This window comes from Emydura macquarii, unplaced genomic scaffold (genome assembly GCF_026122565.2).
Source record: "Emydura macquarii macquarii isolate MOO-44397 ecotype Brisbane River unplaced genomic scaffold, CSIRO-AGI_Emac_v2 contig_3343, whole genome shotgun sequence".
Taxonomy (NCBI): domain Eukaryota; kingdom Metazoa; phylum Chordata; order Testudines; family Chelidae; genus Emydura; species Emydura macquarii.
In genome coordinates, this window is record NW_027133480.1 from 4,781,603 (window position 1) to 4,786,537 (window position 4,935).

Consider the following 4,935-nt stretch of genomic DNA (forward strand, 5'->3'; position numbering starts at 1 on the left):
GGTGGGTTTTTTTTCTTCCAATTGTCTGTTCTATTTTTATTTGTTTCCAGAAAACTGTAGCACATTCAGGATTTAAGAGAGTACTAGAAAGGCAGAGATATTCTTAAACACATTTATATACACATTAACAGATGAATAAAGAAGCAATAGGGAGAAAAGAAGGATGTATTTCTCATTGAACCTTAACAGCAAACCACTGAAGAACTTTATGATTTGTTACTGAGGCAGCAACGGATAAACCTAGGGAAGTCTTCAATTCTATCTGCCCGATTAATGTCAAGGTTATGTTCGATCTACATTGGTAGCACACATGAATTTCATGTCCCAAGACCTTACAAGGATTTGGTATAACATGAGCCATTATTTATTGGATATAATGGCCACTAGCCAAGGTAAAACATAGTATAATGCATTAATAGCATCACATTATCTTGGGGAAATGAGGCTATTAATGCAGGTCACCTGCACTATAGCTCAGTCTGTATTCAGGTGGAGGCCATCAAAACTTCTGATTAACCTGTAACAAGTAGAGTTCAAAGCTTGCCTTATCAACTAAGAAAAAATGTTTGAAGGTCTTTTCCCCGATTATCCTTTCAGAGTAACTTCAGCTTGTCCCTTCTTTTGTTTTTCTCAAATTTATGTTCACTTTTTTTTTTTTTTTCAAAAAAGCTAGTCATTGGCTCTGCTAGTTTGGGGTACTGGAACTATTTAACACATTTTGCAATAAGAACATCCATGGTTCTGCCATCCATGGGACAGATTTTAATCTTATTTACTTTGGTGTAAATCAGGAATAACTCCTTTTGTAGACAGATAGATAGATCCCCCCCCCCCCATGTGAAAATAAGATCAGAATCTTATCCAAAGCACATCATCACAATTGTAGCATTTACCTTATTTTGAAAAATCTGTGGTTCTCAAAAATGTGTTATATCATTCGCAATAACTTTACAAGTTTAGTGCTGTTTCTAGGACTCTAAATAAAAACAAAAACATTTTTCTACCCCTGTATTTATATTTCCCAATCACCCTATTATTTAGTGGCCAAATACAGGAATTTTTAAGCTTCTGCAAGTCGCTAGTAAGGGCCTTTTTGTCAGCTCCATCCACAAAATTTGGGCAGGCTGATTTATACGTTTGTTGTCATCATTCCTGTTTCTTTAAAAGAAACTTTAATAATGTTTGTATTCTTTTTAACTTAGGCACTGGAGGCCTTGGTAATCTTATATCACTTAAATTAAGACACAATATTACCTGACTTTCCTAAATTCCTTCTTCCTTTTGTTGTTCTGATTTATCTTACAACCACACTCTCACTAGACAATGATAAAAAAAAATTGAGGAGTTTTCTTTTGTCATGTGTAGGAAATGTGATTCATTCATTATCTTTAACAGGCCTTCAGACCACCAGACATCTGTGCAATGCTTGGCAGCAGTAAAAAAAACCCCGAAAACAACTAAACAAATACATATATGTAAGGATTATAAATCAGTAGAAGTTATTCTGGCACTGCTTTAGGTAGGAATATATTTGAAATATTGTGTGCAATTTTGGTCACTATATTATAGGAAGGAGATTGAAAAGGTGCAGTGGAGGGCAACCAACATGATTCAGGATTTGGTGGATAAGAAGAAAGAAGACTTATTAGCCAGATTCAGCCTGCATTACTGGAAGGCCCTATCCTGTAAGATGCTGGCCGGCTTCTTCATGTTCAACTTTTGTTCCATTTGTTGAGAATGGAGGGCTTTCAGCCCCTACCTAGCAGGCACTCAGCACCATCAGGATCAGGGTGTAAAAATAGTGGCTAAAGGGTAGCCTTTTCACAAAGCTGCAGTGAATGCAACTTGAAAAGAAAGAAATGGATTGATAGCAATAAGTTGTTGAAGTGGAAAATAATTCAGAAACATAAGAAATGAAGTGAAACTGGAAATTATCCATCCATTCATGTTCTGAATTTAAGATTAGAAGAGTGCAAAAAATGTTGCACAAAGTGTTACTAAGAGCAAAATATTGCTTTTCAGCTAAGAAAGGTCACTTTTTCTGAATGCTTTTATAGTTAGGAAAAATGCAAAGCTAGGTTTGCACCTGCAAAACTATTTTTTCTTTGGAAAAAGCTAAAGTTGTGCATGAGAGTGGAGCAGGACTTGAAGGTCAATGGGTAAATTTTGTTTCCTGCAACACATGTTCTTGATCCAGCTGTTACACATGCAGCAAGAGCACTGGCTCACACAATTGGGAAAGCTCGAAAAGGCTGGGGACGAGAAGGAGAAGAGAAAAAGAGAAGTTCTGAGGGAAAGGAGAACAATCAGGAGCCATAGTATATTCAAAACTAATAAAAATAAGCAATAAATCACAGGAGTAGATGTAATTATTAGACTTTGCTTAGTGTTTTGCTTTCTTTTTTTTTTTTAATTTTCATTGATTTACAGGGAAGAACATTATTTTTTGAGGGAAGGAGGTTTTGTTCTGTTATTTAGATAAACATATGTAACCCCCTTCTATTTCTGGGTTACTTGGGAGCCAGCAACACTCACCTGTGTGCAAGGGCGCCTAAGGTTGTTAACAAAGGAGATCCTGAGTATCCCAGCGGTGATGTAGGATAGGTGGGAATCCTCTATCCACCCCCCTGCTGCAGTCCCGTTACTTTTAAAGGAATTTAAACTTGGCAGTGCCTCCACCTGGCTGGCCCCTGCACACACTTAATAGCGGGTTTTGGGAGCTTCCAGGACAAAACCTAGTCTGATGATAATAATAATAATAATCTGAGACAGGTCTAATTTAACAATTGCAATTATGCAAACTAAACATCCAATATACTTAAATTAGAATTAACACAACTTTACTTAACAAATTAAAGAAATATGGCATAACAGACTGAAACTAAACATCACTATTATGTTAAATCCACAGGGCAGCTGAATAAACCAATTAATAAAATTAGTATGAAAACAAATGAAACTTGTCTAAACTTGCATTTACACTGCCACTGTGTACCCCACCTGCAGAGTGTACACTCCCCAAGAGTTCAGAGCCCTAACCCCTTGCTTGCGTGGGCGCGCTTGAAGATCTGAAGAAGCAGCACTCTGTGGGTTCGGTGCACCAGTTCAGCCCAGTTGTCACGCTGGAGATTTGGAGCTGGCCCAACCAAAGCTCTGCAGTCCTGGCCCTGCTTGAAAGGACTCTCCCTCTGCCTCTTCTCAGGCCCAGTGAAAGTCTCTCTGCAGTGCCCCTTCCCTTACACGCCCTGCCCCAAACAACTGGGGGGAGCACTCACACCACCTTCACTGCAGGCCCACCTCAGGCAGCTCCAGGCTCAGTCCCTGCCCTGGCTTGGGCAATGCCACCAACCTCCAAAGCTCCCTGCTCAAGCAGGCTCTCAGCCGCAGCTTTGGGACTCCAGCAGCAGGCAGTAGCCAGCAGCAGGCATTCAGCAACTTCCAGCCTTGGCTGCACTCCACCCTAGCACCAAAATGGAGTCCCCCACATGCTATTCCCTGTCTCTCTGGAAGGGGAAGAGTCTCTCCCCTCTTCCCCCAAGGCATCATGGGAGTTGTAGTCTCCCAGGCTCTTCCCAACTGTAAACTCCCAATAAAGTTCCAAGGCCCCTGAAGTACAGGGTGCCTACACATAAAATGGCAGCGGAGCAAAACATAGTTAAATTAAAAAGAGTGGAGGAAGAAAGAAATACCCCTGCTAAACAAGCCTTGTCAAATCTTCTGTACAAGATCACGAGAGTCAGAATTAAATCTAAATGGAGCACTTTCTTGTAATGTTCACACTATCCATTCCAGGGCAAACATTTGGGTACAGAATAAAAACTGAGATCAGTCAATCTGGTACCTAGGGAAAGGAACATGATTCTTTTCCTTCTCACAATAAGTTTTTTTTTAAATTATTTTGAAAAACTAATGGCATGGAAAGGATGGAAAACTAGTTGTTCTGGATTGATGTGCTGATGCAGGAAAGCACTTCAGCAGCTTCTTATCCAAAGCACTTGCTTACGTGTTACACACTGCTGCTCAGTATAATTCATGATACAGAAATTATTCAAATTTACCCTACAGCAGTCTGGTTCAGTGACTAATCAGTAGACACTAATATTACCAAGCAGGTAATCTCCATCTGAAGGCTGTACTTTGAGTCAGTGTAGGCTTGTAGCACAATGGAGATAGAGTGCTTAGCTTCTGAGGAGGATAGAGTTAGGCACACATATACACTGATATTCACTAACCAAAACTGAGTCAGCAATGAGAGACATGTGTTGAGCAAAAGGTGAGGCAACATTATCGGAACAAAAGCCTTTCAAAAGGCAAAAAATCTACTCTGAGCATTGGTCTATTCAGATAGTTTACACCCTCCAGGAAGGCTGTACCACATTTGAGAAGCCAAACAACAACAGCATCTGGGCAGTGAGACTTGAAGTTTAAGAGATTTTGAGAAACAGAAAATAAAAGTACTCTATATATCTGTCAAGTGCTAAATTATGTTCTGGTTGAGAATGGACTTCAGTTTGGGGCAGTTCAGAGATCTTTATGTACCAGTTGTCCTACGTAGCCAATACCTGTTCAGTGTTTTGAACCTTGGATGGAAATATCTAAAATTAGCAAAAATTTTCAAGGGAATTAACAATATTTTTGAATGCCGCCTTATTTTCAATTATTTTCTATTTATAGTAAGACATAAAACACGCTAAATCATTTTATCTTAGCCCCATAACTTTTAATATAATGTGTGCTTCATTATTAGGAAGAGGGTAATTTTTCAGTGAGATGTGTAGGGAATATTTGTAACAACTACCACACTTAAGCCACTTAATCTTCAGGCACCCAGAAGGTAACATACTCTATAGATTTCTAAAATGTTTACTAGGAATTAGGGATGAGTGATCCCATTAGGATAAAATAAGAATTGTCTCCTTCCCCAAACTTGAACTG